This window comes from Dasypus novemcinctus, chromosome X (assembly GCF_030445035.2).
Source record: "Dasypus novemcinctus isolate mDasNov1 chromosome X, mDasNov1.1.hap2, whole genome shotgun sequence".
Lineage (NCBI taxonomy): Eukaryota > Metazoa > Chordata > Mammalia > Cingulata > Dasypodidae > Dasypus > Dasypus novemcinctus.
The window spans coordinates 104,916,369-104,930,368 of NC_080704.1; positions in this window are offsets into that span (position 1 = coordinate 104,916,369).

The following is a 14,000-nucleotide window of genomic DNA, read 5'->3' on the forward strand; positions in this document are numbered from 1 at the left end:
ATTATTTTTGAATGCTAACTTCGCTGGATAGAGAATTCTCAGTTGGAAAATTTTTTTCTTTAATACCTTGACTATGTCATACTACTGTCTTCTTGCCTACCTGGTTTCAGATGAGAAATCACCACTTAATCTTATGGAGCTTCCTTTGTATGTGATGTTTCCATTTGCTCTTGCTGCTTTTATTATTTTCTCTTTGTCTTGAGCATTGGATAATTTTACAAGTATACATCTTGGGTTAGGCCTGTTGGGATTTATGCTGTTTGGTGTGCATTGTGCTTCCTGGACATGTACATCCATCTCCCTCAATAGGTTGGGGAATTTTTCAGCCATTATTTCCTCCAACAGCCCTTCTGTCCCCATTCCCTTCTCTTCTCCTTCTGGGATGCCTGTAATGTGTATGTTTGCACGTTTTGCCTTATTATTCAGGTCTCTAAGTCCCTGGTGAATTTTTTCTATCTTTTTATCGATCAGTTCTACTATCTGTTTGATTTCAGATGTATTGTCTTCCACATCTCTAATTTACTCTTCTGCCTCTTCAAGTCTGCTGTTATTTGCTGAGAGTGTGTTTTTGATTTCTTGAATTGTGCTGTTCATCACCATCATATCCATTATCTTTTTCCATATGATTGCAGTTTCTTCTGTATTCTCTCCAATTAATTTCTTCATATTCATAATCTCTTCCTTCATTTCATCCAATTGGTCCCTAATATATGTTTTTTTTTAAAGATTTATTTATTTATTTCTCTCCCCTTCCCTCCATGACCCATGCCAGTTGTCTGTTCTCTGTGTCTATTTGCTGCATGTTCTTCTTTGTCCACTTCTGTTGTTGTTAGCAGCATGGGTATCTGTGTTTCTTTTTGCTGTGTCATCTAGTTTTGTCAGCTCTCCATGTGTGCAGTGCCATTCCAGGGCAGGCTGAACTTTCCTTTGTGCTAGGTAGCTCTCCTTACAGGGCACACTCCTTGCACATGGGCTCGCCTATGTGGGAGACACCCCAGCGTGCCACAGCACTCCTTGTGTGCATCAGCACTGCATGTGGGCCAGCTCCACACGGGTCAAGGGGGCCCAGGGTTTGAACTGCAGACCTCCCATGTGGTAGACAGATGCCCTAACCACTGGTCCAAGTCTGCTTCCCTCTAATATATGTTTTGGGAGCTTTAATTATTTGTTCAATATTTTGCTCCTGTTCCTAGTATTTAGTTTGTTCTTTGAATTGTGGCATGTTTTCCTGATTATTGGTTTGGTTTGTAATCTTTTGTTGCTGTCTGGTCCTCATTTTATCTTTACAGGTTTAATCAGTTGCTTATCTTCTTTGTCTAGCTTGGAGTTTAATTGTTGTTTTTGCATGCATGTTAAGTCTTCTCTTTGTCACTTTGTTCTTCTTATTCTATTTCCTTTTTGTTGGCTACATTCACTTAAAGGAAAATATTAGGGCCAAAGGAAGCAAAAGGAGTAAGAAAATAAAATGAATAATAGCAGCATTGATAGTAAATATTAACAGAGGAACCATGTGAGATCTAGGTGATGGATATTAGATTCATGTAAGGTATGTAGAGTTATAACAGTAAGAAAAGTAGAGTGCATGTAATGAGACAATAAACTGAATTTGGAAAGGAATATAGTGTGAGTTAAAGAGCCAGTTCTTTCAGGAGGGAGAGAAAGAGAAAAGAAAGGACAATAATATAAAGAGTGAATATAAGGCAGAAAACAGAACAAAGGTATTAGAAGTAAAAAGTCAGAAAAATAGGGGGGCAAGCAAACAGAGGTGTAATGTAATAGAAACAATCAGTGATGGAGGACAGAAAGATGTAGAGGAAAGGGGATAGTGTTGGTGGCCAAAATCAATACACACAGAAGAGAGTAAATGGAGGATGAGGAAATACCGCAAATATGAAGTGCTCCCTGTAGCACCTAATGTAAAAAGAATCAAAAAGAAAAGAAAAAGAGAGAGAGAGAAAAGGGACAAAAGGGAGTGGAGAAGTAAGTAAGAAAAAGAAAAAGAAAAAAACAAAACAGAAAGAAAAAAAGGGCCTTGGAGGGATAAAGAGGAAGGAAAAACAAGATAAGCCAACCAAACACTAGGGAAAGTTTCAAGCAAGGAATCCTCTTCATTGTTAAATAAAACGCTTAGGGATCTGACGTCCCCTCTTTCTCACTTCCTCACTTCCCTCTCTCCCAGGCACCAGGAAAGCTGCCTGAGAGGTCAAGTAGGAGATTGTGGTCAAGTGTGTCCTTGTTGAACTAGCTCTGCACAGAAAACAATGACTCTTAGTTTCCAGAGAGAGTGCACCCACACCTCACCAGGAACCCCAAGTATGCTATTGGAAGCTTGAAAAGCACCTCCTACAGTCCCTCTCATTTAGGTATGATATAAGAGGTCTAGTTGTTTTTCTGATTCCACCTTCTCCCTGGCCAAGTTTTCTATCCCAGCATATTTAGGTGAATTGGGCTTTCTAAGCAGATTTGCCACTCCTCTCTTTTCAGACTCTCCCTAAGCCAGGCGGTATGCTTCTCTAAGCACGAAAAAACACACACATACACAAAACAAAACAAAACAAACAAATGGGCGGAAACACCAGAAAAATCGAACCTGTGTTAGCTAGGCACCCCTGATGTACCTTCACTGAATCCCTCCCACCCACAGAATCAGTCCAAAAGCAGAGGGCTAGGGCAATCCCGGAACTCTGGAAGTGCTGGACTCTGGAAAGGGAGGTCTGAGACACTTCAGACCCAGGGTTTAGGTCCATGTAACATGGTCTACAGGGGTTCAGGACACACGGACCTGGGAACCACACATCTGGGGACCACAGTTCCAAGAAACACCACCACATACTTGACAGTTCTCATGGAACACCACATCCACTAGCCACAGAGGAAGTATCACACCAGCCCAGTTTCTGACCTCTGTAGTTGTAAGCTGCAATTCTCCCTTTAACAAGCACCACCTCTGTCACCGTCTCTCCAAGTCAATGTCCATACACCCTCTGCCCTGCAATCCCCCAATATAGCCCACTCCAGAAAACTCCAATCCCACTCAGTTGCCTCTTTGCAGGAGAGACCATAAGGTGCACTCACTCAGATGCCATCTTGCCCTGTCTCCTTCCCAGTGTCTTCTTAATATGCCTAACTTCTTTAGCCATCTTTTTGTATTTATTAATATTTGTTTGAACATCTATGATTAGTTATCTCAACTCCTTATGTCATCTGGAGGCTTATCTTGTTCCTTTAACTGGGCCATATCTTCCTGTTTCTTAGTGTGGATGTAATTTTTTGTTGGTGCCATGACATCTGGCTTAATAGAGTATTTATTCTGGATGCAGTTTTCCCCTTTAATTTGGGGTTTCCTATCCTTTCTCCCTTCCTGGTTGTGCAGTAGGAACCAAGGATGTAGTTGGTACTATAAGTTGTGAAGGCTCAAGCTGTCCTCATTGCCCCAGGGACCAATGAAGCTTCTCCCAACTTTCTCCTTTGCCGGGGTAGGGACAGATTCACAGCTGTGTGGAATAATCCAAGTCATACAGGCCTATACTGTAGTTTCCCAGAGAGACTAATGAAGCTTCACACCCCTTTCTTCCCTGCCTGGGGTGGGGATGGAACTGCAGGTATGGGCAGGAATCTATGCAGTGTGGGTCCAAGATGGTCACAGTTGCCCCAGTAAACTTCTGATTATTCAGTTTGTGCCAGTCAAATGTACCTGCAGTTACCTTGATAGGCTGGTGCAGGGACCACCAGCCTCCTACCTGCCAGGGTGGGGCTGAAGCCTAGTCTAGTGCTGCAGGTTGATCTGTTTGAAATAAAATGGTTCCTACCATTACTGTGATTTTTGGTCAGCCCAACTTCCCCTCATGCTGGCGGCAGAGTCAAAATGGTAACCACCAGTCTCTTTCCAACTTGGACAGATTCACACCCTACTTCTTCCTAGGGTTATACCTTAGCCAGCTGAGTCTACTAAACAGTAGCCAAAATCAGTGGCTGACCATCTCTTCCTCCCCTGTTTTTGGGTCATGGAGCTTCCAATTACAGCCACAGAATAGCTACTGGGACAGCTTGTGCTGCCAGAGTATGATAATCACTGACTTCCACAGCTTGGCCAGTAATTTCCCAGAGAGGCTGGTGCAAGTCCTAAAGCTTCCTCCTTGCCAGAGGTGGGGCTGGGGCCTAGGCTAGAGCTGCAATCTGATCTGGATGGAAAGAAGCTAGTCCCTACCAGCTCTGTGATTTTCAGTCTGTCCTGCTTCCCCTTATGCCAGGCACAGAGCTAAGATGGTGGCTACTGGCCTCTTTCTGACATGGACAGGCTCAAACTTCTGCTGTTCTTATGATTATATTTTAGCCAGCCAATTTTCTTATGAGTAGCTGAATTTGGTGCCCAACCATCTCTTCCTTCCCCATTTCTGGGAAGTGAAGCTTTCAATTCCAATCATGGAACAGGTTCTGATGTGGCTTGTGCCTCCACTGGAGGATGGGCACTGGCCTCCATGGCATGGAGCACTCTACTTTCTTGTAGTATTTTTATGTGACTTTGGTATTAGGGAGAGATATTGGCATTTTCACATGAGTCAGATTTTTGGAAGTCTATTAGCAGGATAAGTATTAATTATTCTTGTAATTATTGGTAGAATTCACCTCTGTAGCCTTGTGGTCCTGAGCTTTTATTTGTTGAGAGGTTTTTTTATTTTTACATTTTTTCTTCCCTTCCCCCTCCCCTGCCCTGCTGTTTTTGCAGTCTGTGTCCATTCTCTGTGTGATCGTCTCTGTCTATTTCTCTTTTTGTCTTCTCATCTTTCTCCTCTAGGATTCATTTTGATTTAATCCTGGAGACCTCTACTGTGTCATTTGTGCCAACTCAGTTCCTGATATCTGCTGCACTTCACCTTGAGTCTTCCCTTCATCTCTTTTTTTTGTGTCATCATTTTCCTGTGTGACTTACTTGTGTGGGCACTGGCGCACTGTGCAGGTTCTTGGCTTGCTGTGTGGGCAGTCATCTCACCACATGGGCACTGAATTGTAATACAGCACTGACTTACCATGTGGGCACTCACACAGGCACTCAGCTCTATACATGGGCACTCAGCTTGCCACATAGGCACTCATACAGGCACTTGGCTCACCACACAGGCACTTGCATGTGTTCTTGGCTCACTCCACGGGCACTCAGATTGCTAAGCAGGCACCCACATGAGCACTCAGCTCACCACACAGGCACTGACTCACTGCACAGGCATTCTTTCTCTTCTTCATTTTCACCAGGAGGCCCCAGGTATTGAGGTCATGTCCTCCCATATGGTAGGCAGAGGCCCTATCACTTGCGCCTCATCCAATTCCCTATTGGGAATTTTTTGATAACAGATTCAGTCTCTTGTAATTGATATATTGAGTTATTCTATTTCTTCTAGTGTCAGTATAGGTTGATCATGTAGCTCTAAGAATTTTCCCATTTCATCTATGTTGTCAAATTTGTTATACAGTTGATAATAATATCCTCTTACAAACCTGTTTATTTCTGTGGGGTCAGTAATAATATCCCCTCTATCATTTCTGATTTTATTTGCTTGTGTCTTCTCTCTTTTTGATTTGTCAGTCTAGCTAAGGATTTGTGAATTTTGTTGATCTTTCAAAGAACTAACTTTTGGTTTTGTTAATTCTTTTTTTTTATCACTTTGAATTTATTTATGGTCTGCTCTGTTTCATTTCTTTCCTTCTGCTTTCTTATGAGTTAGCTCTTTTTATGTTTTCATTAGAGAAACTGTGAGCTTACAAAACAGTCATGCATAATGTGCAGAACTCCCATACATCACCCCTCTACCAATTCCTTACATCATTATGGAGCATTTGTTACAGATTGTGAAAGAATGTGACCAGACTATTACCAGTAACTATGGTCCATAGTGTATACTTGATATACTTTTTTCATACATGCCCCTATAATTAATACTATGTATTAGTATATTGTATATTTGTTATAGTTCATGAGTGAATACTCCCATATATGTACTATTAACAATAGTCTGTCTACTACTACATGGTTCACTGTGCTATACAGCCCCATGCCTTGTACATTCTATCTAAAGGGTACACTCAATGGCTCTTGCTTTCATCACAAATTTGTGCAGTCATTACCCTTGTCAACCTTTGAATGCTTTCCTTAATCCAAAAGAAAAAATCCCATGCGCCCCTATTATTGATGCTTAACATTGATATAGTACATTCTTTGGCATTGATGCAAGGGTATTACAATATTGCTTTTAACTATAGTCTATAAATTACATTAATTGTATTTTCCCCATGCATCACTATATTTTTACAATCCTGTAATAGTGACATACATCTGTTCTATTTCATGGAAGAACATTCTTGTATTATTAACCACACTCTTCATCCACTTGTTTTGGTGTTAGTTTGATGTTCTTTTCCCTTTTTCTCCAGTGTGCATTTAGGTCTTTATTTTAGCTTTCTTCTTTTTTAATGTAAGCATGCAAGGCTCTAAGTTTCCCTCTCAAGGAAATTTCCTTGCTGCATCTCATAAGTTTTGATATGTTCTGTTCTCATTTTCTTTTCCTTTTCAACTTCTCCTTTGACCCACAGATTGCTTAAGAATGTGATATTTACCTTTCATCTATTTGTGTATTTCCAGTCTCCCCTGTCACAGATTTACAGCTAACTTTCCTTATGTTCAGAGAAGATGCCTTGTATAATTTCAATTTTTTAAATTTATTGAGATTTATTTTCTAACCCAATTTGTATTCTATCTTGGAGAATGATTCATGTACACTTGAGAAGAATATATATCCTATTATTTTGAGGTGCAGTGCTCTGTATATACCTGTTATGTCTTGTTCATTTATTACATTGTTGATCCTCTCTGTTTTTATTTTATCTTTTTGATCTTCAATCTCTATGTTGTTTCTATTGATGAGAGTGGTGTATTGAAGTTTCCAAATATTATTGTAGATATATCTATTTCTCCCTTCAGTTTTGTTTGTGTTTGCCTGATGTATTATGGGGCACCATGGTGAGGTGCATAAATATTTATGAATGTCATTTCTTTTTGATCTATGGCTTCTTTTATTAATATATGGTTTCATTTATTTCTCTTATAACAGCAATTGAATTAAAGTTTATTTTGTCCAGTATTTGTATAGCTAACCCAGCTCTTTTTTGGTTACTATTTGGATGGAATATATTTGTCATTCTTTCACTTTCAACCTATTTCTCTCTTTGTTTCTAAAGTGATTCTGTTTTAAACAACATATATCTGGATCATGTATTTATCTATTCTTTCAGTCTGTGTATCGACTGGGGAGTTTAATCATTTAATATTGTTATTACCATAAAGACATTACTTATTTATTTTGCCCTTTAATTAATACATGTCATGTCTTTTTGTCTCTATCTTCCTTTAATGCAACCTCTTTTTCTATATATATGATCTATTGATCTATTGTAATGTATCTGATGGATCTTTTCCTCATTTCTGTTTCTTTATATTTTTAATATTTTCTTTGTGATTACATTGGATGCCTACATCTATATCCTATTAATTTGAAAAAATACAAACTTAGCTTCAATAGCATACACATTTTATGCTCCCATATTCTTCTGTTTTCCTTCTTTATGTTTTTCATCCTAATTTACTAATTTATATGTTACATGTCCATCAGGAAATATGCCTTTGTGTTCAATTGTATTGTGACTCTTACAGGAATTAAAAAGTAGAGCTGTATATTGAAGATACAGTGCTTTTGGACTTTGCACTTACCCTTTTAGTTATCCTTATTTATAATCCCCATTTCTTCACAATACTACAAACCACTTTCTTCTGTCTTTTCCTCTTTCCTTTCAACCTGTAGAACTCCCTTTAGGAGTTATTGTAGGACAAGTCTCTGGATGACATACTCTTTAAGTTTCTATTTATCTGTGTTCCACCTTGGTTCTCTATGACTTGAGTCCTCATGACTGCATATGTGTAAGGCTCCAGTTACTGTTGTGAGTAGTTCTATTGTCTGTCTCCCTGGTGGGAGATTGGAGGTATCCAGGCCACTGTCTCTGAACAACATCCAAGCTGCACAGGATGGGGAGCAAGGGAGAGCAAAATGGACTAGCAGTCTGGAACAGAATTTTCTTACCTAATATATTCCTTTTTCTTCAATTCAACTTTTGTGGAGTTTTTCTCCAGTCTCTATCATCCTCCAAAGATTGTCCTTTCTTTTGCTGAACCTCTGGAGAGGTTTACTCAGGGGAAGTCTTATTTCCCCATGTTAGAGGCCTTACTCCCATTCCATTATATAATGGTTTCAATTATTATATAGAAGCCAAAATCTGCCTCCTTGATACACATCTATCTTAGTTTGGCTCTTTGGAGCCATTAAAGATAAATCTAATCCTTTCTCATCTGAAAGAAATTGGTGATTAAAAGGGAGTGAGAGACAGGGCCTACATGATGGAATAGAGGAGAGTATGGGCCATGATGTGAACCAATGTATATGAGGTGCAGAGGTGCCCAAAGATGTACTTACCAAATCCAATGGATGTGTCATGATGATGGGAACGAGTGTTGTTGGGGGGGGGGAGAGGGGGGGTGGGGGGGTGGGGTTGAATGGGACCTCACATATATATTTTTAATGTAATATTATTACAAAGTCAATAAAAAATAAAAAAATTAAAAAAAAAAAAAAAAAAAAAAGGGAGTGAGAGAATTGTTCCTACTTCGACAGCTGGCAAATAGTCAAAACTCCCACATATCAAGTTCACATACAAAAGGAAAGTAAAATAAATTAAGAAAGAGAGAGAATAAAACTTACCTTGACCATTCATGCATATATGGCACCTTGTTCATGTGATAAACGCTTCAGCTACTGAAGTGGCATGGTTATTAGACTTACAACTCCCTCCCTTACTCTGAAATTCTGTCTTATTTATCATTCTGTCCTAAATATCACCAGTCCCTGGTGCATATCAGATGAAGAACAAATGATTTTCATTGAAGTAATAGATGGATTTCAAAAGAACAAAAAAAAAATGTAGAAATGAAAGTCAAAGACTTTATGATTATAAGACAAGGTAAGCTAGACCAAGAACCTAGAATAAAGTATGAGAGCAAAATAATCAGCAGAATATTTGCCACTTTCTGAGTTGTTTTCCTCTCTGTTGCTGCAGTTGAAAGGCAAATTGAAACTTGCCAAGGGAAAAATCACTGGTGATGAGTTGTGGACAAAAGTCATAAGAAAGATATTTAAAAGGATCTACAAATAAAGTTTAACATACTTCATATAAAGACACAGACACACCCCAAAGTAGATGCACCAAACAACTACATCATAGATCTGCCTACCCCAAAGATCAAATTCATTTCTTAGGATTTGACAGTAGTCAAAATGTCATCCATGAAAATGAGGCCAACACCATAGAACCCCATAGAACATGTGAACACATTTGTTCCTTCAATCTGTACCTATACAATTTCCTTTAGAGAAAGAGAACAAATGGCCAGAGAGGTATTGAAGTATTGCAGTATTTTATTTTCCTACTATTCCATCTAATGAATTCAGAAGTAACATAATGAGGGGTGAGAACTCAGGCTTTGGAATTAGATACACATGAATTACAAATCCCAGTTCTGCCACTTAATGCAAGTCACATGCATTTGGAGGAGTCAACTATACCTCTCTGATTGTCAGTTTCCTTAGCCATACAATGTGCATATTAATACTAGTCTATTAAGCACGCAGCATTGTTGCAAGTATCTAGGAATCTTGTCCTTCAAGCTGTGAAGCACGGTCGTCACTGTGGGCTTTTAGGGGAGGGGGTGAGAGGAATAGAGTAGTTGGAAGAGAGGGTAACTAGGGGGAAATGGAAATGTTCTACAAGATCCTGCAATGATGGATACAGGTCATGTTAAACTTCACCAAAAATTTATAAAAGTATATACTCTAAAATGAAAACCATAATGTAGACCATAATGGAAACATGGTCGTTAGCTATGTTTCAATATCTGTACATCAGTTGCAGCAAGTGAAACATCCACATGTAAAAAGATCATTGCTGGGGAAAGGGGAAAGGGTTTGATGTTTGGTATATGGGAGTCCCCCATATTCGATATGTGACTTTACAGTGACCTAAACCTTTTTTGAAGACATAATTTTAAAAAAAGAATATAGAAATGGAGGATGAAATGGAAGAGATTGCCTTGCCACTGTACAGACAGGGCAGCAAGTATTACCGTGACAAAAGGCAAAACATGAAAACATTTTTATGATATTTTTCATTTTTAATAACCCAATTCAGTTTTTGTTTTATTTTAGCTTTTTAAATTATTATGTACTTTATGTCTAATCTTTAAACTTGTTACTATTTTGTTTTCCTATTAATTGATTTTGGCAATACATTAGATTTCATTTTTGAAGAAGTTTTGCATCACAGAGGGGTTCAACTATGGCAGGGGAGGAGCACTGATGGTGGTGCCATTGATGGGGGATGAATGGATGGGACAGAGTTCTCCATGGCATGCATATAAGGTATATAGATATTTTCAGATGTTCATTGTGTATTGACATAGTGGGTAGAGTTTCACACAACAGCTGAGGGAGTGCTGAGTTCCCATTCTGGGAACTCAGAATGGAGAAGCAGTAATCCCCTAAGTGCAAGGACAAAGGCCAGTGAAAGAGGATGGTCCAATGATGGGCACTTGATACTGACAACTGTGCTTAAGAGCCTCTGTGCTTGAAATTTCAACTAGGCCTAGAGCTGCAGGGTGCCTAGGAGTTACTACTGAGAGTCTCCATGTTGCTCAAATGTGGCCACTCTCTAAGCCAAACCCAGCATGTAAAAGCATTAACTACCCCCCCACCCCCACCCCAGTGTGAGACATGACTCCCGGGGATGAGCCTGCCTGGGCTGAAGGATTACTACCAAGCACCAGCTGGTGATGCAACTAGAAAAAGATATTGAATAAAAGGAGGAAACAGTACATTTTATATAACTAAGAGACTTCAATGTGAGTTGGAAGATCATCAAAGGGGTCGTGTTTATGCATGTCCCAGCAGGTTCTCAGAGACAGCCAAAGTAGATACAATTCCAGGTAGTGGTGCTCCTGAGGGCAGCGGAGACACCCAGGTCCTACAGTCATGATAGATGACTCTGGGGTTCAGTGCCTTGCCAGTGGGCCCTACTTTGGAACTTGCGCTCCTGAGTGTGATGGTGTTAGACTCATGTGACTTCTCTACATATGCCTCTTCTATCACTTTTACTGAAACTGTGACTGGTGCTGTGGTTGGTGTTTGCTCAGAAGACTTTAATCTCTGGACTGTCCATGTGCCAGCTGGGCCCTGAGCCTCAGCAGAGTTGCAAATCTACTCTCCAGTTCATCAGACTTACCCAGGTGAACTAACAGGGAGGTGAGTGTGGTCAAACACCACACCAGGGAACCGAGAGAGTCTACAGCTGCAAGCAGGAGAATTCCATCCATCAGCCATGTGGGATCTAAGCCACCTCTCGAGTTAGAGGCAGAGTAGTAGACATCGCCATCCAAAGGTCCTCATGATGAAGGAATAAAAAATGGGTTAGACTGAATGTACTGGTATTCTATTATAGAATTATTGTGAGTATAGAAATGGAAGAAACTGTACCTTCTATGTGGATACAGTGGCCATGGGAGTTCCTGAAGGCAGGGAGAGGGAAGAAGAGGTATGATATGGGGGCATTTTCAGGATTTGGAATTATCCTGAATGATATTGCAGGGCCACATACAGGACATTATATATCCTGACACAACCCACTGAATGGACTGGCAGAGAGTGTAAAGTACAGTATAAACTATAATCCATGCTCTGTAGCAGTGGTATAAAATATATTCATCAAATGCAATGAATGTGCCACACTAATGAAAGAGTTTGGTGATGAGGGAAGAGTGGGGCTGTAGGTAGTGGGGAAATATGAGATGCTCTTATATTTTTAATGCAGCATTTTGTATGGTCTATGCATCTTTAAAAATATAAATAAAATCTAAGAAAAGATAATTAAAAATGTGCTTATTAGTATATACAACATAATATGCATAATCTATGAAGTATGTGTTATACATATATTATACATAGCTACACATATGTAATACATATATAATAGTATTATAATATGTAATAGTACATATTATATATATATATAAATAAATACATGAGTCAAAGTTTGTATACATTAATAATATATATAATAAAGTGCCTGCCTATGTTCTCAGTATCAGGTTCTAAACAAATAGTGAATATTGTGGTTGGTACTAAAATTTTTCCACACATTTTTGTGTTAGAAATGTAATGTTTTTGTTTTAATTTACTTAGATTTGATTCTGAGCCCACATTCCTCCTGGCCTGCAGCAAATTAAATCTCCATTGTCAGGTATCCTAATGGTTTTATATAGAGCAGAACATTGAAGAAAGTTTCTGATTTCAGGTTTACACTGGTCACCAAAGATAAGCTCACATTGCCCTTTGATACTGAGCAGCTCAGAAGCTTCTTTTTATACAATGCTGGGTGCAGGAATCTTTACAAAAAATGGGCTTTCTCTTTGTCATCCTTACATACAACATCCAGCCTTCTCACACATACAGATGTGCACGCACACACACACACATCACACACACACACGCAATACCCAAGAAACACAGTTTTCTTGATACTGCAATCCATAAACTCTTCCTAGAAGAATAATTTAAGGACTATTCTCCTAGTCGTGCTGCTTCCTTCTACCCACTTTCAAAAGCCTATCATTCCATTTAAACTCTTCAAACAGTTGAGACAATCAAAAAGAAAGAACAATTCGTTTGCTTGTTTGATTTTGGTAAATTTGGCAATACAAACAACACCTAGCTGCCAGGAAGAGTCACAGAATATCCTAACTACCTTCAAGGAAAAAAAAAGAAGAAAACACGAGAAAAAACACATGTAACTTATTCTTTGTTTTTCATCTATCAAATATTTAATACATCAATAAATGATCCTGCCTCACTACTGTGATAAATGGGTTCTGAATTTCTCTTTCTTCTTGGCTCCTCCTTTAGAGTGACTTACTCTTAGCTAGGTACCCAATACACTTATAAATGTTGATTCTTCTACATCCATTTCTTAGCTCTAACAACTCAACCCTGGCTTGTGCAGGACTATTCCATATTTAACCTAAATGTCTTGCCTCCTAAGATATTCGTTAATCCAAGGCAAACAAAGAAAATTAGTAACGTTAGTAATAACTGCTCTCCATAGATAGCACTCTATGTCTTAACTCCTCGGCTCCCCTGTTAAACTCCCTTTGCTAGCTAATATGATAAATGAATTTAAAAAAAGGCATTAATGTGTCAACTCTCCAAAATAACATCTGCATTTAAGCCATGTTATATACAAATCCTAATATAGTTATTTTAGGCAGTGTATCAGTGCTGATGCCACAGAGATATCAACAGACTTAGGAGACATTCAAGGAGCTTGAGGTCTTGCCACTTGGGTGACACCTACTTGAACAATGGATAGAACTACTTTTGGGCCTGCAGGTATTTTGACTCATCCACAAATTGTTGGCTTTGAAAACTACATGATGAACTTATATGGGTATCTGTACCTCACCCCAGTGTCATTAAGTCAAAATTCTGGGGGTAGAAACCCAGGCATAGGATTTTGTTTCTAAAGTTCCCCAGGTGACTTTAATGTGTAATCAGAGCTGGGAACCACTGCTTTACAGCATTTGAGAGTTTGTGCAAGAAGTCACTTCCCCACACACTCTGCCTGATTAATGAAGTGAAAATGGGAAATTAAGGGCTCCCTTTATTAGAATTTGCACACAGACTGCTCAGTTCTTCTTTGCTAGCTATATTGCATTCTGCAATGGGAACATTCCAATATTTATTAACATATTGATTTTAGAACAATGAGTCCCCCTCTGGTATCTTCACCACCTTTTGTCTAATGTCTGTATTATGCCTCATTTATAATTGATATCTAACCATCAATCACATATGAAA